This window comes from Bactrocera tryoni, chromosome 1, assembly GCF_016617805.1.
Source record: "Bactrocera tryoni isolate S06 chromosome 1, CSIRO_BtryS06_freeze2, whole genome shotgun sequence".
NCBI lineage: Eukaryota > Metazoa > Arthropoda > Insecta > Diptera > Tephritidae > Bactrocera > Bactrocera tryoni.
In genome coordinates this window covers 87,162,116-87,186,689 of record NC_052499.1, presented here as the reverse complement: position 1 = coordinate 87,186,689, position 24,574 = coordinate 87,162,116, and the positions used below count along the sequence as shown (strand labels likewise).

Here is a 24,574-nt window from a genome sequence, read left to right as displayed (position 1 = left end):
AGCGGTGGCAAACCTCACTCAAAGCACCGTAGACCGACAGACTGTTACCGGACATCCATTCATGGATCGACAGACATATAGGGGACCTGCATTTGCACCTATCCCAAATACTAAGACGACCTGAGTGCTTTAGAATCTACCTATGTATACAGACTCCAGCACGTCTTTAGCCCGAATTATCCGACGCGTTCAGAGTGCTTTGAAGGCGCTGAGCATGTATTCTTTTATTACCCTTGCTTTTTAAATAGAAGGAAAAAACTGAAAACTACACTCGGTGATAGTTTTACGGTGGAAAATTTAGCGACACTCATGTGACAGTCCACTGAGAACTGGAAAGCTGTCACCGAAGCGGCAGGTTCAATCATGACAAAACTGAGACATATAGAGCAGGTTAGGCGTTCCTCATAGAGGAGATTTAAATGTCTTATCATTCCCACGAAGTAATATTTAATCAAGTGGTTACGTGGGAGAGTCTGGAGTTGGGTGTTGGTAAGGTTTAGAGGATTGAAGCTCCGCACTTCGGCTTTTGATGCTTTGCCCTACTAAAAAAATAAAAAAAACTGTCTGATATTGATACCCCACTTACAACTTTATTGCTCTATAACAACAAAAACAAACAACAAATTATATGTTGCCCAACTCTATGCCACTTCATGATCGGAGCTAGAGAAGAAACACGATAATATTTTTTCCTTCGACAACGTCTTTCCCAGGTATACAAGTTATATTTGTAGCTGTCTTTTGCGCAAATGCGCCAATCAAAGTATTATTGGGATCTTTTACGCAGAGTGTGCGATTTTTCGTTGTAAACAAATGGAGTGAAAAGCAACCAAAACCGAGCGAAATGCTGCAAGAGTTTTGCTCGGGCAAATAAAGTGAAATGCTGCCATGTGAACTGAGTTGAATGGTAGTCGGGGGGTTTGAGGCGGAGGCTGGGCCCGTTGGCGAAATGTGCAATGAAACATTCATAACTCAAATGGCAGCTGCAACAGCCCACGATAACACACACATAGTGGAGTGCGGCATATATTTGAATTAAATCAGCATGTGATACCGTATTTGTGCGAGAGTAAGCGGGCGCATGTGGCAAGTGGCGTTTATTCATGGTACAAATGTGCGTGTGTGTGCTTACCCATAGGAAAACACTCAGCGGTTTTGTTGTGATTTTCTGTTATTGCTACTTTACTCAACTTTTTGGTTAGGCTTGGCCGATTTGAATGCGAATTTATGCGGTCAGTGGCTTCTTGACTTTTCAATGGAAATTTTAGGTTCCCTGCAGACGCAGACTGATCGTTATTTTTAGGCGGAGTGCGCAGCATTGCAATTTCGCTGCCTTAAGTATTTATTTATATTTGCCCATACGCTACGCAAGAGCCAACTGCATGTGTGTACGTGTGCGAATTTGTGCAATCGTAATTTCGAAATGCGGTAGGAAACGTGAAAATGGATTTCTCTACATTCATTCACACACACACACATACATACACTCGTACGAATTTATAGGCAACTGTGGCGAGTTGCTGCGAAGGTAGGCGGCATTGGTGTCTGGCCTTTTCTCCGGTTGGCTTGGGGCTAAAGTGGTGGGTGAGTGAGTGTCTCCGCGTTCAAAGTTTGTTTACCTTTTTGTAACAAATGTCTAATGTGACGGTCGTTTTGCCGGCTGTCACTGTCGTTTATGCAAATTGTACATGTCTATTGCATGTGGCCCGAATTGCTGCGCGCTGTGAAGTCTACAATGGTAACATTTGGAGTATTCGTTGCAGCGATACGGCTGTGTGGTAAGATTTATTAGCGAGGAAAATTGCGACTTAAGGCGATTTTGCTTAAATGTGGGTCTAGGAAGTAGCAAGTGAGCACATTGATATCAATTTGCACGAGAAATTTTTTAATTATAAAGAAAGTTGCGAAAATATTACCAGCAAAATTAATTTTAAAACCGTACTGTGTCAATTAAAGAGCGCTATGACTCCAATAGTTGACTTGGAACAAAATAAAAAAAAATTATTTGTGGGTAACCAAAGACTGTGACACCCTTACTTGATTCTATTGACATGTTTCAGTTAAACTGCTTAAATTGTGCGCGCTTCTCTTTCTTTTACTTTTCTTGTACTTTTTGCCACTTTTCGCCGTATTTCATTCATGTTCTCCAAAGGCACCACAAGGCATTAAATAACCAACAAAGTAGTGCTTCAAGAACAATTAAAATGTTCGTTTCAATTTAATTTTTTGTCGGTTGATTTTTGCAAGCTTAAATTACCAATGAAAGCTAGCTTAAGTGCTCCCAACGGTCGTTTGCCACAGCTGCGGCTGAGTAGCAGAGTTTCTCAAGTTGTATTCAATTTTATTGGATGATAAAAGGCCATTTCGGTCAGTGAGTGGCTTACGTCATACCCATGTGTATTTACTATGTATTTGTTTAAAATATATACATACGTACATTCATATATTCGTATGACAGGAGAAAATAAAGAATGTAGTAACACAAGCTGTCAGCTGCTACTTGGACTTAACACCACACAGTTTTGCTATTACAACTTACTCAGCAGCTCTTGCAGTCTCACACACACACACAGACACACCCTGACAAACTAATTCCAATTATGTAACTATTGCTGACATTCACATGCTGCCACTTCTGTCGATCCCTTTGACTGGTTTCGTCTATCCTTCGTCCATGTTGCCTTGCACCCGGCTTTGGCATGTTTCGATTGTCTAGTAGCATTTTTGTTTGTGTTATTATTATTAACGTTAGATTTCCTTTTCGGTAACTTTTCAAAGGTTGTCGATAAGGTACATTGGAAAATTACAGAATAATATTCGTAGATAAAAAGGCGATGTCATTTATAATATTTTTAGTGCGAAAACTCTTAACTATATTGAAGAAAAATTTTTTTTCCTAAATCTGAAAGAAGATCTCTCCGAGCTGTTCGATACCAAGCAGGATTTCACACAAGGCGACTCCTTTTCATGCGACTTCTTCAATCTTCTCTTGGAGAAAATAATTCGAGCTGCAGAACTTAATCGAGCAGATACAATCCACTATAAGAGTTTACAGCTGCTGGCGTATGCCGATGATATTGATATCATAGGTCTCAACACCCGCGCCGTTAGTTCTGCTTTCTCCAGACTGGGAATATAAGGAAGCAAAGCAATTGGGTCTGGCAGAGAACGAGGGCAAGACGGAAAATCTCCTGTCATCAAACAAACAGTCGTCGCACTCGCGACTAGGATCCCACGTCACTGCTGACAGTCATAACTACGAAGTTGTAAATAATTTCGTCTATCTTGGAACCAGCAGGATATCTCTTGCCAACAGGTGCTACTTCGGAAGAAGTTCAGTCCTCGACTAACAAAAACCAAACTCTATAAGTCACTCATTATTCCGGTCCTGCTATATGGTGCAGGGGCATGGACGATGACAACATCTGATGAGACGACGTTAAGAGTTTTCGAGAGGAAGATTCTGCGAAAGATTTATGGTCCTTTGCGCGTTGGCCACGGTGAATATCCCATTCGATGGAACGATGAGCTGTATGAAATATACGTCGACATTGACATAGTTCAGCGAATTAAGAGACTGCCTAGGAAAGAGGAAGTCCTCCAGTCCGTTGGAAAGACCAGGTGGAGACGGACCTGGCTTCGCTTGGAGTTTCCAGTTGGCGCCACCTTGCGAAAAAAGAAACGACTGGCGCGCCGTTGTTAACTCGTCTTTAACCGGGTAAGCGGACTCTACGCCAGTAAAGAAGAAGAAGAAAAAGGAAACTCAAGGTGAGTATTTCTAACATGAAAAGATTTCTCGGCCTATTAAAATATATTTACCATAAGATAATATTAGAGGTAAAGAGATAAATAACTTATTACAGTGTAAGAGCGCCCCAAATTTAGAGGTTACAATTTTCTTAGAGCACATATTCTTTTGTTCCAATTTTCTAGTTGTTAACCGTCAAACGTATTGTGTTTATAGTCGAAGAACTATAATTTCTCGTAATGTCAAAATATACTGATTCATAGGTTTTTATCATAAGGAGGAAGAACAATACTGCAAGTTACTCTCACAAAGAGCGAAATAACCAAAAAGTTTCTTTCGCTCTAAACTTGTCCTCTTTTTTGTTATTTTTTGGGTTAAGAAACGGTTTTCCCACAGAAACTTAGCCAGCCAGTGTCAGTTTGCTGTTAAGTAACCAACTGTATTTTCCAGCAATTCAGCCAATAACTTTTTTTTTGTACAGCACGCAAAATCATCAGAATATCCACGAGAAATTTATCAGAAAAACACAACAAAGTTTATTTGGCATTATGGATAACAAAAAACCTTGTATAAATCAATCACTCCTCAAACCTATCGGAATAACTGTCGAAGCCGGTAAGATGATTTACGACTCTCTATTTTCCGAGAGAGGAGAATTGGACACCTCTGATAATAACAACAACACAATTTAAATTCGTCAATGACAAAATATTATTTTCACATATGTTATTACTTTCTTCTAAGACATTACGTACAGGGCTGCGTTTTATCGATCAAAGCAATTTTTAAACGAATGTGTACTGTATAAAATGATTTCCTCTATTCTTTCAACATATGACATTTTATGTCATTCGTAGCTTTTCACCAGGCACATTCATTTGCACATAAATATACATATATATGTATATTATGCTGTCCACACCATGTATAAATATTATTCTTCCACATTTGCGGCTCCACCATTCAACCGTCTTGTTTACTTTCCACATCGGGCCAGTTGGAAATTGTACCAGAAATGTTATGTGAAGATTCTAAAATTTTTTAGGAACTCTTTCAATATTGCAATAACACGGTATGTGTATTCAAAAAGAAAGAATTTAACAATTGAACAAAATTTTATGAAACCCTGATCAAATAAGCTTTACTGCTCTGAAATACACCATCTGTTACGCTCTATTTGGGTCCATTTTAGAACTGAATAAACACTATTCGCTTTCTATCGTGTAGATATCGTGTTTCCTACCGGGCTGCTCTAAGACATTTCTTTTTGAACAGCTGCAGTTTCCGTATCTTTTCGTGTCCTTCTCGTTTACTGGCAACATTCCGTGTAAAAGGCGTTTCCCGCTCCGTGACGCAGGTTGTAGCCGACTGTGTTGTGCAATCCTTTCGTTGGGCCGTGTTCGTGGAGCGCTGCTCGCTGCACTACCTTCGACATGCGTGTCTACTTTGTCACGTTGCAAGCTTGTTACTTTACTTTTGCTACTTCCTGCAATTGTTGTTATTGTTTCATCTTGTTTTTGCTTATATATCCACATCGTTTGGACACTCTGTCATGGTGTTTGCGCGCTCCTTGTAGATCATTTGTGTGGCAATTGCCTGCAGCAGCGTCAAAAATGGCTCCGGTTATAACCATAAAAAGCGCATTATGGAAGTGCAAATTGCGACACGATGGTCAACGCTGTAGCTGCGGGGGTACGCACGAGCGCCAGTGCAGAGGTTGGTGGATACATGGTGTTTGTTGTCGATAAGCAGCGCGTGCTGCCACTTAAAATTTTATTGGTTATTTATGTGGACTTTGTGGCCAAATGTACTAAAAATAATGATGAAATGTTCACTTGGTGGTTTCCACTTTTAATGCCCTAAATAGTCGCACCGCCGGTATGAAATCCAATTTGCAGCCAACCATAAAACAGTTATTGTGTTAATGAAGTCACTTAAATCAGAGACTGCTGATTATTGGACTAATATGCGCTTGCGAAAAACATATGTGGGTTTGAAAAGCCGGTTGAAAACTGCAAAATTATTTTTAAACAAGATATTACCTCTCTTATCCATATGCCGTGTTGTCTTGTACCCCAGACATTTATGCTTTTTTCTACACTCCGTCAGTATTTATATCAGTCTCCCGATCCAGTTTTGCAATTTAAAAAATGCAACAAACCGGAGCAGCGAATTACAAAGTATTTCTTATTAACATGGCAACACCTATTTGACCTTAAACCTTTTCAAATCAACGTGCTCAAGAAGCGCTGTCGAGAGCTCAGTGTAGACCGTCTGTATAGACTCGGCTACAAACGGACGTTCGCCTGTCTCAATTTGCTTGCTGCTTCTACCACAACAACAATCAGACCATCTTGAGAGCGATGCAGCTGCTGATTATTTTCTTTGGATCCACTTACGTACATACATATATTATATATACATTTGTTTAACACAGAAACTCTTATTGACAGTTGCAAATTGAGAGCGGAGTGAGGAGTGCGGGGCATGGCGACATAATATGGCGAGATGTCAGCTCGCTGTTGGTGTTTAAATGGCTTATCTCTGCTAGAGATACGAATATACATTGTATGCCATGCCAATCTCATGTCTCTTATTTTGCTTTCAGCTGGTAATTGCATGTCCTTTGCCCTTCTAACGCAAGAATGGGTCTGCATTTTTGTATCCTTGCTCCTACCTGTGTGCTCCTTGCGTCAGTTACTTTGTAACTCAGCAAGAAAATTCACAAAAAGAGAACAAAATCAACTTGTTTTGATGCTCTATTTGTTTTATATTTTTATGCATTCATGAGCTCGATTTTGTCACGGAATATGATAGAAAAGTTTATATAAAGCATGATATATGGTGGTTCCTTTTTAAAAAAAATACACAGAAACTTGAAATTTAATGGGGAATGTTTATGATCATTCGAAAGAACATTCTTTGGCATTTGTTTTTGAAGATTATCTCTTTCAAATGCTGGCCGCGGCTACGTCTCAGATGGTTCATCCGTTGAGTCCAATTTTCGATAACACGTTCGACCATTTCGACTGGCGAATGACACACGTGCTGTTTTGCTTCAAGGCCTGAATCGAAGCGAGATTGTCCGCATAGACTTTAGACTTTATATATCCGCACAGGAAAAAATTCATCGGTGTGATATCACACAATCTTGGTGGTCAATCGGACGGCCTGAAACGTGAAATTACTTGCTAACCGAAGTGTTCTCGCATTAAATCCATTGGTTGATGCGATGTGTGGGAAGTGATGACATCTTGCTGAAACCAAATGTTTCGGTCATCATAAGCATCAATTTTATGTATCAAATAGTCGGTTATGATGGTGCGATAGCGGTAGCAATGGACGGTTACAGTCTCACCGACATTATTTTTGAAAAAATATGGACCAATGATTCCAACGTACCACATACCACGTCAAATCCTTGTTTTTTTCTGGACGAAATGGCAGCTCTTGAATCTCTTCGGGTTGCTCTTCGTCCCAAATGTGGGAAATGTGTTCGAAAACGTCGGATCTTTTTGGAACTTTTCAAGAGTCTACATAGCGAAGCGATGTCGCTTGATAAGGTTGAGCGGCTTTAGTTCTTGCACAAGCAGTATTTTGTATGCGTGTAATTGAAGATCTCGACGTAAACCGCGTCGTTCCATACGTCAATCAGAATTGCTGTAAACGGCGTTGAATTGACTCTCCACGGTCTTCGTGTACACTTTAAGCATCGGCTGCTGTATTTTCTTCACTGTGTGCTGGACGTGGTCTATTCGGTCGAATATTATCCAATAATGAATGCTGGGTTTCAAGATGGGTGAAGTTCTTGCGAATAATACGCTCAGTAGGCCGATTATTTTTACTATAAGTTGAGCGAAGCGCGCGAAAAACATTCTTCTATTGAAAAAGTACTTATACTTGGATCACCCGTTATCCATAATATTAAATTCTGTCGCACCGTATATCCCTGCGACTGAACAACAGCTGTGAATGTCAATTTGCATACTCCACGCACTTTTATTACTTACTGCTAACTTATTCCTTTGTTTGCCTGAGGTATGCCGTTAAGCACTCAAGTCAAGTTCAAGTACTTTGCATTTTGAATAGCCCAAATACATGATAATCACATACTTTGACCGCAGTTACATACATACACACACATTAACAGGTATTTACACTGAAGTAGCGAAACGTCTCCTGCCTAAAGAGAATGCACCTTTCCAAGGACATTTACTGAATAAACAGCACTATTTTGTAGTTGCTTTCTGCACAGGCCTCTCACACCGCTCCAAACACACGCACACAAACATAAAACACACCGCTTGACACACTCTTCGCCGCATAACTTGGACCGACTGTTTGATGTTGTGGTGAAAGGCGGTGACGTTCGTTGAAGCCGAACGCCGGAGTGTCCTTAACTGGCGAGATCTTGCCATCGGCCTTCTAGACACCGCCGTCAACCTTTCGAGTGAAGTGAAATAAAATTGTAAATAACGGTAGCTGACAGCCATTCAGAATGGTAATGGTGCCGCGCGAAGAATTCCAAAAGGATGTGGCACTTGTTACACTACAAACACACACACACACATACATACATACACATAATGAAATACCACAACTCAATCTATGTAATTGTGTCTAGTTAAGTGCTCAGGTAACGGTTGTTTAAGTGGGATATTGCGAGGCAGCGCCAGGTATACCTCTGCTAGTAGCAAAATACTCTCACGCAATCACACCGTTGTATCGGGTGATTTTTTAAGAGCTTGATCACTTTTTAAAAAAAAAAACGCATAAAATTTGCAAAATCTCATCGGTTCTTTATTTGAAACGTTAGATTGGTTCATGACATTTACTTTTTGAAGATAATTTCATTTAAATGTTGACCGCGGCTGCGTCTTAGGTGGTCCATTCGGAAGAGTCAATTTTGGGCAACTTTTTCGAGCATTTCGGCCAGAATAGCCCGAATTTCTTCGGAAATGTTGTCTTCCCTGTGCTGGAATAGTTGCTGGCTTATTTCTGTAGACTTTAGACTTGGCGTAGCCCCACAAAAATAGTCTAAAGGCGTTAAATCGCATGATCTTGGTGGCCAACTTACGGGTCCATTTCTTTGAGATGAATTGTTCTCCGAAGTTTTCCCTCAAAATGGCCATAGAATCGCGAGCTGTGTGGCATGTAGCGCCATCTTGTTGAAACCACATGTCAACCAAGTTCAGTTCTTCCATTTTGGCAACAAAAAGTTTGTTAGCATCGAACGATAGCGATCGCCATTCACCGTAACGTTGCGTCCAACAGCATCTTTGAAAAATACGGTCCAATGATTCCACCAGCGTACAAACCACACCAAACAGTGCATTTTTTCGGGATGCATGGGCAGTTGGCCACCAAGATCATGCGATTTAACGCCTTTAGACTATTTTTTGTGGGGCTACGTCAAGTCTAAAGTCTACAGAAATAAGCCAGCAACTATTCCAGCTTTGGAAGACAACATTTCGAAGAAATTCGGGTCTAGTTAAGTGCTCAGGTAACGGTTGTTTAAGTGGGATATTGCGAGGCAGCGCCAGGTATACCTCTGCTAGTAGCAAAATACTCTCACGCAATCACACCGTTGTATATGTGTATGTATGTATATGCAGTTGCCACTGACAGAGCGCTTTGAAGTGGTGTTGGCTCTCGGCGCGTATGGGTGTTGTTGCAGCAGCTAACTTAATTTCGCGTTGCCATTGCAATTGCAAAATCATAATTTTATTTTTTCTTGATAGTGCCATGCCTATTGATAGACTGACTTTTGCCTGTTGCGGAGCCAAGTAGCGCGGCGCATGGCTGTTAATTAATTCAAATTGATAAACCCACACATTTCCTAGATGTAAAGAGGCGGCTGAAAATTTCGATACACACTCCACACAAACATCCACACGTATGTATGTATTTTGTGAGCAGCTCGTACTCTAAAGACTTCAGAACTAAAGAGCCAAGAAAAGCAATCAAGTCATTTGCATATAATTTAATTATTTAAAAGGCAATTTTAAAGTTCTCAAAGTTGAAGTGATTGAGGTAAAGTCAGAGCCAAAGACTTAGCAGTATATGTGTGAGAGTATGTCAATCTGCAAAGAGAGCATACACCCTATAGGACTTCATCAGCGTCAGGGTTGATATTCGTGGAGCGACGTTGTGATAACTACATTTACGAGGTATAGATAAAACCGGCACATAACGATAAAGTCCACAAATGTATTGAGGCGGCTGATATCAATTTCAGTCATTTCGCCGGGTTCATAGAATGTACGACTGCTGAGATTTTTCAACCTTGGCCCAGAAAGGAGAGTTGAACAATATACTATCTCCCTTCCTCTAATTAGTTCAGGCTGACCAACTCTTCATTGAAAGACCGACTCTCTCTCTCTCTCTCACAATAGCTTTAGCATATTAAATAACTTTCCCTTCCAAGGAAAAATTCATCTTAAGTCTCCACTACCTAAGCCACTAGTAGATAATAAATGTATTATATATACATACATATATAGGCCATGTGTTTGCTTTCATTATAAAGCTATACACTGGAAAGTTGCTCAAAAAACCTGAATAAAGCAAAAAGATCACGGTAAACAATTCTCACAGGGCACATCAATATTTGCAAATGACTGTAAGCACATATACATATGTATATACACATAAGGCATATAAAAATACCTCAAACAAATATTTGTAGTTACCTTGTTTCAAACTATAAATAAAGTGCTTCATCTCGACCAATCAATTTCGAATTCTGTGGCAGAAGTTTCCACAAAAGTCTCCACCTGACTGTGTGGTCAGTACGTGCGTTCGTACGGCTCAACTGTTGACAACCCCTTAGAACATTCCCTACCCAGTCAATTTCACCTATCCACTAACGGCTTGTTGTGGTAATGGACCAAAATCTCTAGACTGCACTTGGACTGATGACGACAAGTCAAGTACACCCACTTTGTCTCCAAAGTTCTTTGTCATTAATTTTAAATGCATCATTAATTCTATGAAATTATGCGCCTCTAGTAAAGGTAAGAACAATGGAAAAGTGTTGGCTGACAAAATAAGTAAAGCATCATTCAGTTATTGAGTGGTCTCGGTGGCATCCGCAGAGAAAATAAAACTTTCTCAAGGATATAAATTTTGCAAAATGTTAAGAGTTTTAAGTGGAATCACTATAAATAACATAAGGGAGTATATTGCGTAATGGTAAGATTTTCAATTTTTAGATGGTTCCCTAACTTAAGGTTGGGGTTAAACCGAAAGCAGATTGTTACGGAAATTCATTTGAAATTGTATATCACTTTCCAATAAACTCAATTTCGGAGTGCATAGAACCGAAATCTATTATGAAAAATATTTTTTGTGAATAAAATCTGTTTTTTTCCCCCTTAACTTGACTTTCAATAGATTGATGAACAAAAAACATAAGTAATGCTTATAACAACAAATATTGATGTTTTTGGTAATATGGTATTAAAAATGTGAGCTTCTGAAATTGAAAAAATTAAACAACTTTTCCGAAGGAAATATTTTGTACTGGTATTATTCCGTCACACATATCGAGTGCTTACTGTAATAAACCAATTTTCGAAAATATTATGCACAGTGTACTTTGCTTCTTTACTTGTTTCTTCTCGCATATATATTTATGTATGTATGTAACTATCACTATTGTCTGGCAACCTAAACTGTCCATTTCGAGTGTATGCAACTGTCTGCAATAATTTCGTATATTTTTTTATAAATAATAAAAAGCCAGAGAAACACAAAATCAGTTCGAAATTGAAGCAAATGAATTCACAGCACGCCAGACATTACAACGTATACGAGTATATGTAGTCGCACAACAACAACAAGAGCACTAACCCAAACAACTATACATTACAGCTTTTTTTTTCGAGAAAAAAGAATTATGAAAAAAGGCAACTGCCTTCACCAACGACTGGTGTCGCGTTATTTCAAGTACAAAATGCGGCTGAATCACGGCGAATTCTAGGAAATTCATCTCCAGTCGGCAGCACTCAGCTCCAAACGCCGTTGCCTTTCACTCCGCTTCTCCTCTTCTGCAGCGCCAGTCTTCCCCACGGGCGGTTGCTTCGGCTGTGCGCCCTGCTTGGCTGTCTGTCTGCTGGTGAGTAGTTTGGCTCGCGGACTGGAGTCAGTGCGGCTGGTGCTACACGGAGCATGTTGCTCTCATGCTCGTTTTGCATCATATTACGGCTGGTGCAAAATGATTGCGCTCCGTTTCCACAATGTTTGCTGTTATTATTTATTAGTTTTTCCTTTATTTTTGTGCTTCTGCAGTTGGGCCCGTTATGGTTTTAGTTTAGCTTTCTGTTGTCGTTGTTGTCGTCGGATTTTCTGCCCATTCATAGTGTCTGATCTGTGCTGTTTGTCAGCGAGCGATGATGTAGCAAAGAGTGAATAACATTTCATTGCCAACTTATTCGGACGGTTGTGGGACAGCTGCATTTGAGGAGGTGGTTTGAAAATACAGTGCCAAACACATAAACATTTAATGCATGACAATCATGAAAATATGGAAATAACGTGCAGAAAGATTCAAAATTTCAAACGCTTTAAGAAGTAACAGGAGTTTGCTTTACCGCTTTCTATAGTCTTCACTAAAAATATTGGGATTGTATGGACCCGATAGTAATGGAATCGGCATGCATTCAGCTAAAAAGTCAAATTTTCATTCAAAATTTTTGCATTGCAGAATACTATTCAAGACGTCTCATAAGAAATATGTGGATCTGCGTAAGTTGATGCTTTCTAAAATTCTCTCACCGGCACTTGCTCATTTAAGGAAAGTTTCTTCAAATCAAAATTGCTTTTTTATTTGTATTAGTTAAACAAATAATTTTCACAAGTTAATGAGAGCCACGCAAGGTAGACAAACACCACTCGGGCGCCAACACAAAACTCTGCTCATTTAAATAATGAATATTCACTTAAATATACATACATACAAGTATGCATAAAAGAAATGTTTACTCAGCAAATACCCTCAGCACAAAAAGCTGATTAAAAGCACACACACACATACAAACTTCGAATTTAAAGCGAGTTTTGTCGAAATGTTTACCCGAAACGGGAGGGATTGTGTCGACACACCATTGCTGCAGTAGTTGAAGGTGGCTGGGACCAATTGCTCCAACCCACAAAGCTTTTGGAAACTTTTCCGACGTTTTTCACACACTTTTAACTATTTAAATATTTACTACTGATTACACATTTTTTCCTTCTTATTACAACGCGGTGATGAAATGTTGAAGCACGCGAAGAGAGCAGCGAAAAAAATTAGGTAAATGTGAAAAAGAGCAAATATGTATGCATATATATGCATAATATATGCGCGCCTATATACATATACACATATGTATATAACTAATAACGGTGGGTAACAAAGTGTATGCACGTTAAGAACACGCTGACGATGAAATGTGGCTTGAGTGCAATTGTTGTTGTCGAAAAGTGCAGCCTTTGCAGCAAATAGGCGCTGCGATAGTCAACGAACCAGCGATGTGCCTCCACATATACATACATACCATGTGTACGTGTGTTTGCGGTTGGCTTTTGCTGCTTATGGGATGAATGATGCCTGGTTTGTTGGTTGCTCGGCGGATACGTTGGTCGGTTGGCTGCTGGCTCGGAAGCTGCTTTAGTGGTCTCGTGGTGGGAGCGGGGGAGTACCATCCAAGCCGCTGGTTACATTCTGAGCTTTGAGTGTAAACAAATGCTGATAAGTTAGGCAAGTGGCGGGAGGCGGGCAAAGTAAAAGCAGACAAAGTGGTAACTGAGTAAGCATAGGCGGTTTCTACCGAAACTCATGCTGGAATCAGGTGGCAGGCAGCGAAATTTGTCCAACGAAGCAATAGTTTTACATAAATTTAAGGGAAATTATTCCAAGAATTTTAAATAGTAACTAAATGGATAAAACTTGAAATATTTTTAGAAAAATATAAAGCGCAAAGAAAATTTTTTGAATTAAGATCTTTTTACACAAACTTAAAGTATGGAATCTTCAGAGATTTTATTGAAATTTAAGACAAAAACTTTACACTTCAAATGCTGCTTTAGAAGTTTCCACCAACAAAAAATTTATCTTTTAATTTTTATTTCATAATCGCTTTGTTTGAAAAATCACAAGCAAAATGAGATATTTTTTCTACTGGGAACACTTATGCCTACATTCATATAAACCCATTCTTCGTTTTGCACCCTTTATGTCCTTTTGATGCATTATCATCACAGAGTAGAGGTCGAGGTTAAATTTTCATTCAAATGAGCTTTTCTCACTCGCTTGCATCGATATGAGGAACTCTAGACTTTCGTTAATTAAGTGTCAGCAATAAAGGAAAAGCAGTGGTGCAACTACAAACAAATATATGTATGTATGTATGTAAAAAGAAATAGAATTTAAAAGAAGCACCTATACAAAAAGATAAAAGGTAGAAGAATTCATATAAAAACAAGTAGTCATGATTAGGTCATTTTGGCAAGTATAAATGGGAAATGAGTAATATCGAAAACATTTGAGGAATGAAATGAGACATTTACGGTGATTTATGTTCGCTAGAACCATAAAATTTCACAATATTGCATTCATTCCTAGAAATTAAGTATATATGTAAGTATATTTAAAGAATATTATCTTCTTCTTAAAATTATTTCTACTCAATATCATTTTCACTTTATATTTTTTTTTCACTCACCAATTATAAAATTCATTCACAAACACCGCTTGCCGCAACTGAAATCCGAATTGGAGCGTTGTATACCAAATATGTATGTACATATGTAGCCTCAATGTTTTACAGCAATATTTAATTATTTGTTATCCAAAAGCGTGAATTAGATTGTTTTTCAAATTTTCATGTTTCTGCTTTAAATTTTTCTTTAGATATCCTTGAAAACAAACAATAAATTTCAATATTATATATATTAACAACGCTGCTGCTCTGAAATATGTATGTGTAAACAAACACTCTCGCACACACCCACAGAAATTATTCACACAGTCATACACACACACACACACATACACAAACGAGCAGACGCGTTTTTGCGGTTTTGGAAACTTGCAAATTCAAAGCGGTGCAACGGAAGTAGGCGGATGTGCGGGGTAAATGTCAAAGGACAACAAAGCGACACGCGTGATGGTGCGCGGTGGGCGTTTACAGGCGCTTCACTACGTGGGCCGACGCGAAGCCACCTTCTGTTTGTGATTCTTGCGTATTTTGTTTTCGCGATAATAAAATCGATGTTTTTGACGAAACACAAGTGTTAGTTGAGTTTTCACTATCAAAATTTATTATTTCGTAGATATTTTTTATTTTTGTTTTAAGAAAACAACGTAAAAACACTGCACTGCACTTTGGCTATGCTAAGCCATTGCCATTTTTATTAACTTTTGCTAACTTTTAATGTTTTTGTTGTATTTTTTTTGATTCTTTGCGAAGGTTACATGCGAAACCACACACACGCGCACACATTTCGCCGAAATACTATCCTGTCATCTTGCTCGCGCAAGGACAAATGCTTCGTGCATTGAATTATTTCCAAGCTGAAAACACACTCGCAAGCGCACTTTTGTTTACATACACACTCATGTCTGTATGTAAGTATGCCAGTTTGTATGTGTGTGTTTGAGCGTTGCACGGTTTCCGATTGCGCCGGGCAGTGTTTACAGGGCGTCAGGCGTCGAACGAAACGCCAAACGAAGTAGGGTAAATTAGGAGTCAGCCAACGAAGCTGGCAGTAAAGCGGATGACGCAAACGACATAAAGGTGGTGGAAGAAAAAAGAGCAAAAATCGCATTTACGTCTGCACTTGAATTTTTTCTGTGATATTTTTGTGGTGTTCACTGCCTACTTTGTTGTTGTTGTGATTGCGAACGCTTTATTTGTTGTATGTATGCGCTGTGCTTCGCAGTTTAAGCAGCCAAGCCAGTCGGAAAAAAACACAAATAATTTTATTGAAAAACACACCTCTTTCACTTCAAATACACGCGAATTGTTATCCACTTTATTTACTGTTACTTTTAATTAATTTTATGCAGTATAGCTAACTGAATTATCACTAAACACAGCTATTTTGCTTCAGCAACGCACTCGACCATTTTCTACATGACTTTTTCGTGCCTCGTTCATTCACTCACTCGCAAACTACGCGAACGCTGCAGTTAATCGAACTCTAGCAAATGCAAATAGGCAGCCTTTGACTCTGACGCTGGCGTCGCTGCTGTCGTTCGACGGTCGCTTGTTGGGCGATGCACACGCGTGCGACAGAGACAACTAGCATGCAACGGTTGTTGGCATTCACTGTTAGTTTTTGACATTTGCCGTTTGTTTATTGTGAATGCGGAGTGCTTTCTCAGCTGTTCGCAATGGATCTGAGTGGGTGTGTGTGTCAAGTCATAGATAACTTGATAGAATCTCTTTGCTTCGAGAGAGAGCTGTTAAAACTCACATTTTTTATACCAATTGCCAATGATGCCACTTTTGCAGTTTCCACACTACCACTGAAGTAAATAGAACGTTAACCATATTATTTTTGGATGCTCGGTTCACCAGTAGGCCTATATCACCAAAATATATAAATAATTTTACAAACTACCGACATCTAGTTTTCCAGAATTTCAACAACGCACTAATTTTGGCAGTTCGTTTTAGCGCTATTCTTCTGGCATCCCGCCATTTTCTCTAACTGCTGATTGACGGGACCAGCTCAGAAAAAAGATCAGGCTCCACTGCCAGCTGACAAGCGAGAGAGTAAGAAAAGAGATTCTGATCAATTTATCTATGCTGAAGTTGATGGCTGTGTGTGTGTCATTCGACGGAAAGCGCAAAACAGGCCGTAGTATCTGTGAGATAAAAATGTGCATTTGTGCACGAGATGCAACGCGCGTTTGCTGTTTACGGTTTCACGTCCTTAAAGTTACGAATATTTCGCCGACTAATTGGTTTTTAATATCTCCTTAAGCACACACAAATCAAACAAGTCTAATAGACTTTTATTTTTGAGACACCAATGCACTGGCACTCGCCGGCGTCTTGCTGTTCTCACTTCTGTGACCGTTATGTTACTGTTTCATTGCAATGGCCAGCTATTTCCAATTGCTCACTGTGCTGGGTTTATCTATCTGAATAAGTGTGTGAATATGCAGTGCATTTTGTTCATTTATTCCTAATGCTGTGCGAGATAAAGACAACCGTGCGTAGCTCATTCAATGTTTTATAAGTTCACAATTGTTGGGAGTGTTTTCAGGGTTTGCGAAATGGAAAAAATCTGTGAATACTAACTAATCTCTGGTTTTACGACATGGTTTAAGATTTTCTCCACTTTTTAAAGTTCCTTAGGTTTTGAAGCCACTAGAGAGTGTCGGTTGAAGCAGTGGTTTTGGATGTTATGCATTTTACCGGTTGTGTGGTTGGCTAAGACAGTCATGGCAAATAATAACAACTGGGATAAATTATGACCGAGAGAACGTAGAATCAGTAGTCAGAAAAACGTTCTGTGCTAAAACATCGAAATAGCTACTACTACTGGTTTTGCCAGCTAAAATGAACTAGTTTGAGAATGAATTTAAGTGATCATTAAAAATCTATTTATTTATTTACAATTAAGAAATTATTACAACTTTTTCAACTTGTATCTATACATAGTTAGTATGTAGACATATGTATAAATCAATTATTAGAGATAGTAGGTAACGAACAAAAACGAATGCAGAGATCTTAAGTGTGGTACTGAAAATGTTTTTCCATTTTGTGTATGTCCCGTTCTATATTTAAATTTGAATAAGATAGGATACAAAGCCAATTTCCGTTTGCGAATACCAAGAAATCGATCCATTTCTGAAACGGACTTTACTGGTGAAGAAAAGTGGGTTACTCACGAATCGCGTTAAGCCGGTGCAGCGATGACCAAGCAAGCATTTCCGTTCAGAAAGGTTTTGATATGGTGGGATCAGCAGAGAAAGACCTACTTTCTTACGGCTAAACTTTAAATCGAATCTTTACTGTCAACAAATCGACAGTCTAAAAGAAGCAATCGTCTTGAAACGTGCAGCTTTGAACAATATAAGTGGAATTGTATTCCATCAGGACAACGCCAGGTTACCCATATCCATAGTGACTCGTCAGACGGCACCACTCTATAGATCGCACCTGACATAAAGTGATTGCTACCTGTTCGTGTCTCTCGCGAATATTTTGCGTGTGAAATACGACTGGCCCATTGCCAACAGGGACGAAGATTTCTTTGGGAGTGGTATTATGAAATTACCCTCGTTATCGAACAAAACACATTTGATCTAAAGCGCTTCACTCTTACAATGCTAAATGCGATCTTAAAGTTATTGCACATGTATTGGAATTATTTTTCTAAAGGGTGATCCGTTTCGAGATTCCCTACTTTTTTAAAGAAAAAACACAGAGACTTGAAATTTAATGGAGAATGTTAGTTATTATTCGAAAGAACATTCTTTGGCATTTATTTTTTGATTTGATTATCTCCTTCAAATGGTGGCCGCAGCTACGCTTCAGATGGTCCATCCGTTGAGTCCAATTTGCCATGACTCTTTCGAGCATTTCGAGTGGTAGCTTGGTAACTTGCGAATGACACACGTGATGTTTTGCTCCAAGGCCTAAATCGAAGCGGGATTGTTCGCATAGACTTTAGACTTAAAATATCTGCACAGGAAAAAGTCTAACAGTGTGATATCACACGATCTTGGTGGTCAGTCGACCGACCCAAAATGTGAAATTATCTGCTCACCGATGTGTTCTCCATACTACACCAAACCCTTGGTTTTACTGGCTGAAATGGCAGTTCTTAAATCCCTTCAGGCTGCTCTTCGTCCCAAAAGTGGCATTTTGCTTGTTTGCATACCGATTAAGCCAGAAATCGGCCTCATCGCTGAACAAAATTTGCCTCAAAATCGTCGGATCTACAAAGCGATGTCCCTTGGGCATTTCGAGCGGCTTCAGTTCTTGCACAAGCATTTCGAAGAGTTTACATATGGTATATAACCTACTAACATATCTGCTAATTGTAATTGTTACTTTTCAATAAGAAAGCTCATTTACTGTAATGTCAATATAATTTTCAAAAATAACTCATAAAGCCATAATACATTAATGTAATTTATATGTACATAAATAATGCTGTAGCAAGTGTAAGTAATCACGCAATATGCCGTTCGAAAGTTTTTCAGGTCGCGCTGATAACCTCAACTCTCGCTTTCATATACCAATTCCAGTGGCCAAACCCTGCCTCAGCAGCGGCTGTTTTAGCTTTATTTTTCATAATTTTCACCGGTGAATGTAAACGAAGTCGCATAATGACGGATAGGAGCCACAGCTAATTCGCAAATAACACGTTAGCCGAAGATTTTTATCACATGTAATATATCATTCTTCGTAATAAAACAAACCTAAACCGAAAATACCGTTACATGCACAGTCACACAGCCGGGCGAAGGAAAAGTGAGAAAAAACTCGATACAAGTTAAAAAGGTGAGAAAAGGATTACATATTTATTTAATACTTTGCCAAAAATGTGGCTAAGTGGAAGAATGTAGATCAACCTTTCACCTCTGATATGTATGAACTGATAAATATATATTTACGGTGCATGTAGCTGTGTTATTTGGCCGGTTTGTCGTGGAGTTTACTCTAATGGCGCTTGGACACGCAACCAGTTGGGCGAAGAAAGTTTCAACGGCAGCACCGGAGGTTATCGCAGGTTAAGCGACACAGCTGACTGACCAAACAAGTTAGAAAATACTGTCCGATGAGTGAATCGCCACACTGCTAGGAAGGAATTGTGGCAATTTTGCTCAAACTCCAATGGGTTTGGTTTTAAAAAATGATATAATAATATGGTTGTATTACTTTATTTGCCCGGAGGAGTTCTGGGCTGCAAAGGAATGTGACAAGGGGAAGATGGTATTGCGCCAACGGCGATAAAACAATTTAGAAAAGACTGGGCGTTAAGAGCTTGACGTCTCAGTTAGCTGCTTTTATAAATTCGCGGAGAATGTGAAAGTAAGCGCATGTGAATGGGTGTGACGAACCGAATACTGAAAATAACGAATATGAAAACCACTTATGATTTACAAGGTATCAGTAAGAGTATACAGATATTATATAGAAATAAGTTGGTGTATGTTTACAGTTCTTCAACTAATTTCAAAATTATGCCTTTGTGAGTTGAAGTGTAACTTAACGGGATTGCCGCTCATGACATGATGGCTAAGCTAATTAGATTCCCACGTAAGTGAAAGCAGCTCTGGAGTTGTGCATTCATACATTTAAGATAGATAGCTAAACGTTCACGAAAACTGCGCATCAAAGGCAACGTCGCCAATTCCATTCCAGTTTAAGGTGATAAATGCCTCTCCATAATAGTCTATCAAATGAATACCAGTTACTTTACAACAGTCGACACCATTATTCCGACACCTCTACAAGCGCCTACAGCGGACAATTGAGTAATCTCTCACAATTTGGTGATTATTATCGATTAATATTAAGCCCTGCTATAGTGTTCAGAAATGTCAAAATCTGGAAACTTATCTTCAGTTGTTGCGAAAACTATTTAATGAATTTGATGCCCGGTTTCACAGTCCATACTTAAGTTGTGCTTAAGATAAAACAGGAAAATACTATTTTAGTACTGAAAATGAGAGACTTAAGCAGTGCTTAAGTAACAGCTGATTTTTGTTTTGAATTGTTTTGAATTTTCAGTTATTTGTCAAAATAAGAATAATAAAAAATATGAAATTATTTTTTGTGAAAAAATATGGAACCGGATTGGGATTTCCACCAGTTCCAATATGTGCACCGATTCGCTAGCGGTGAAATTCGGGGTTCTTTTTTTGTTTTCGTCCATTTTCGATATAACTTTCTTCGCAATCTTTATGGATGTCATTTGTAAAACATATGTTGCCCATAACGTTGCCATGTATCATAATAAAATTTTATAAAAACAAGAAAAAACGTTAACTTCGGTTGCACCGAAGCTAAATACCCTTCACAGGTGCATTTCTGTTAGTAACTATGTGTTCAGTTTGTATGGAAGCTATATGCTATAGTAATCCGTTCTAAACAAGTTTTTTAGAGATTACATTGTTGCCTTAAAAAATAACATATATCGAATTTCGTCAATATATTTTGTCAAATGTGAGAGTGGTCCATACAAGAACTTTATTCCGATCGTTCAGTTTGTATGGCAGCTATATGCTATAGTTAACCGATCTGAACAATTTCTTCGGAGATTACATTGTTACCTTAGAAAATAACATATATCAAATTTCGTGAATATATCTTGTCAAATGTGATTTCCCGCTTACAAACGTTTGATTCCGATCGTTCAGTTTATGGCAGCTATATGTTATAGTGGTCCGATATCGGCCGTTCCATGAAATGAGCAGCTTCTTGAGGGAAAATGAGCGTTTGCAATTTTCAAAACGATATCGCCAAAGCGAGGAGACTAGTTCGTATATACAGACAGACGGATGACAGACGGACATGGCTAAATCTGACTCCAGCTCGACATACGGATCATTTATATATATACTTTATAGGGTCTCCGACAGTTCCTTCTGGTGCTTACAAACTTCGTGACAAACTTAATATACCTTGTTCAGGGTATAATTAAGCATGACTGTGAAACGCAAACGACCACTCAGTCGGCAACAATGCTTAGCTAAGATTTTATTTGGGCTCAACTTAAGCTTGACCGTTGAGGTATTTTTTATTTTCGTTATAGAATCATTCACACTCTGTCTTACTTGTTTGCGATATTTCTAGCAAAATTTTTGACGACTTCATTTATACATCCTTTGCTCGAAGATGTTTTATGGACCTGTACTGATATTGGGGGAAATAAAACAGCACACTTAAGATTATAACCTTGTTTTCCAATTATTATACGTACTCTGAGAAGAGTTTATTAAGTGTGTGACGAAGTTTATAACACCCAAAAGGAAACATCGGATATATAAAGTAAATTTATAAAAAGATTAGCCTGTCTATTTTTATATATGCGAACTAGTCGCACAGATACCTATGATATCGGTCCCCTATAGCATATAGTTCCCATATGCCGCGATGAAACTGACGATACAGACTTAAAGAAAAAATAAACAAAAAAGAACTTTTGATCTATATATAGTATTCTCATTTAGTAATATTTATTATCAAATTAAGTTCGTTGAACATTTTTGCGAAAGTTTTATTTTTATAAAAAGTTAAAAACTTAGTTATTTTTATACCCTGAATAGGGTATATTAAGTTTGTCACGAAGTTTGTAACACCCAGAAGGAAGGGTCGGAGCCCCTATAAAGTATATATATATAAATGATCAGTATGTTGAGCTGAGTCGATTTAGCCATGTCCGTCTGTCTGACTGTCCGTCTGTATATACGAATTAGTCCCTCAGTTTTTAAGATATCGTTTTGAAAGTTTGTGAACGTCATTTTCTCTTCAAGAAGCTGCCCATTTGTCGGAAATGCTGATATCGGACCACTATAGCATATAGCAGCCATACAAACTGAATGATCGAAATCAAGGGCTTGTATGGAAAACTTCCTCATTTGACGATATATCTTCACGCAATTCAGTATGAGCTATGGTTTGTAGAAATAATGTAATATCAGAAGAAATTGTTCAGAACGAATTACTATAGCATATAGCTTCCGTACAAACTGAACACATAGTTAGTAAGAGAAATGCACCTGTGAAGGGTATTTAGCTTCGGTGCAACAGAAGTTAACGTTTTTTCTTGTTTAATATTTTCATCTGTTGAAGAGGTTTAGATTTCGTGACCACCATTCAACAATTTACTAGGTGCCTCTAATTGTTAATTTCGTTGCAAATACAATGAATAAAAGGAACGTTTGTACGGCGGCCTTCTTGGACGTGTCTCAAGATAGATACTTCCGCATTAAACAAGAGGATGCATACTACGAAGTTTGGGTACAGTTTGCTGTATTAATAGGTGGGTATCTAAATGGCGCATCAAATTAAACGACACCAAATCAACTGCCGTCGACTTTACCTTGCAAAAATCGATATATCGTCCGATTTAAATAAATAATACTTCTATACCACATCAACACAATGTTAAGTACCTAGGTATCACCTTAGATGCTAAGCTACGATGGAAAGAGCATGTAAAAAAAGAAGTGAGCTTGATATGAAATTCGCTAAACTTTACCAACTAGTTGGCAGGTAATCCACTCTATCAATTCAAAACAAGCTGTTAGTATACAATCAAGTTCTAAAGCCAGTTTGGGCCTACGGAGCACAACTATGGACAAAAATCTGGTTGAAACGTAAGAAGCCTTCCGACCTAGTAAGATAACAGTAGCAGCAAATATATTTCTGTACATTTAGCTTTTAAGTCTTTCTCCTAACTAATTAGAATAGAATTGTTTGTTAGTATTTTACCTTTATATAAAAAAAAAGGTTGAGGAGGTCGAGGTCGTCCAGAACGAAGCATGTCTTCGTCTCGTCTCGTAGGCTTGTGTTTTTGCTAAAACTAAATTACCGTAAGCCTTTTTCAATAATCGTAAGGATTCCGCATATGAAATTTGGTTAGATATACAAAATTTGAGAAAAACTCTGTGCTCAATATAAATAATAATCGCAACGCACTATTGAGGTGTATCGACTTAAAAAGCTGCTGTAAACAAACTGGTTGATAAATCACGCCCATATTTGGCATAATAATTAAAGATAGTGCTACTAACATTTCGCTAAGAAATTGTTTTTTAAATTTCATATACCCGGGGAATTCAATTACACTTTCCGTGTGATTTTTTGTCACAATGCATTTTAAATTCTAATGAACGTCATTGTTTTCAATTCCTTTCTCCAAAATATATACTTTAAATAGTAGTTTTCAAAAGTGTAAATTCAGGGCTTTTATCTACGTTTTAAAAAGTGCCGCCATGAGTACCCATCCGCAATGCAAAATTATATTATTCAAGTAGTACTATCCAACGCAAGTGTACCGGCAACAATGTTACGTTGCCTCTCTCATGGTTCCTATTGCATTCTGTCAAATGTTTTCGTTTACTGCTTCAATGACCTATTATGGTATTGCTTTGTGCTGTATGAAATTTGACCAGATGAAATTTAACTTCACTAAGGTAAGGTAATTTAGTGAACGGGGTTTAGTTTCATGTTAGAAAATGACCTGAATGAAATCTTTCAGTACTTGTCAATGACAGTCTACTATTGTTTTCACTTAATCGTATTTTTCGTATTCGAATTTCCGGAAGAAATCATCCCATATTATGCAGGAGTGGATTTATTTTTGGTGTAAAATCAATGGATTTCGCCTTGAAACACTCCGATTTCATCACACTTTTCATCCTTTTATGGAAAATATTACGCACTCTATCAACTTCACAGTGACACTGAGGACATATAAAGGTCGTAGTGTAATTTTGAAAAGAAGTAAGATTACAATCCTTGTAAGCTCATTTGTCGAGAGACCGTTTGTGTGACTTCCATTTCAGTGAGCCCCATGAGCGACCATCAAACACCAGTAATATCTCGTACAACCTTACGCATTTGATAACAAATATGATACGTATATAACGCTATGAAATAACTGTAAAGTACTGCAAGGCGCCTACGGCAATTACCCTTTATCCACAGAGCCAGCGTGTGCACACATTGCAAGAACTTTGCAGCACGACACGACTGCTTCCGACCGAGTGCAAGCAAAGCTAGTTATTGTTTGTGCAATTTAACCAAGCATTTTATGATATGTAAAGCATTATCCCTATTTGCAATCTACCGCTGCCGCAATGCG

At 38.4% G+C, this 24,574-nt stretch overlaps 1 protein-coding gene across 2 annotated transcripts in view; it reads right to left on the bottom strand.

The window, feature by feature from the left end:
• Positions 1 to 14,581, bottom strand: part of LOC120766649 — a 77,673-nt gene extending 63,092 nt beyond the window's left edge. For both annotated transcript variants that reach the window (XM_040092279.1, XM_040092277.1), the window contains exon 1: positions 14,455 to 14,581. The gene's annotated coding sequence lies outside the window, so the exon portion shown is untranslated. The remainder of the gene's footprint in view (positions 1 to 14,454) is intronic.
• Positions 14,582 to 24,574: the final 9,993 nt, after the last annotated feature.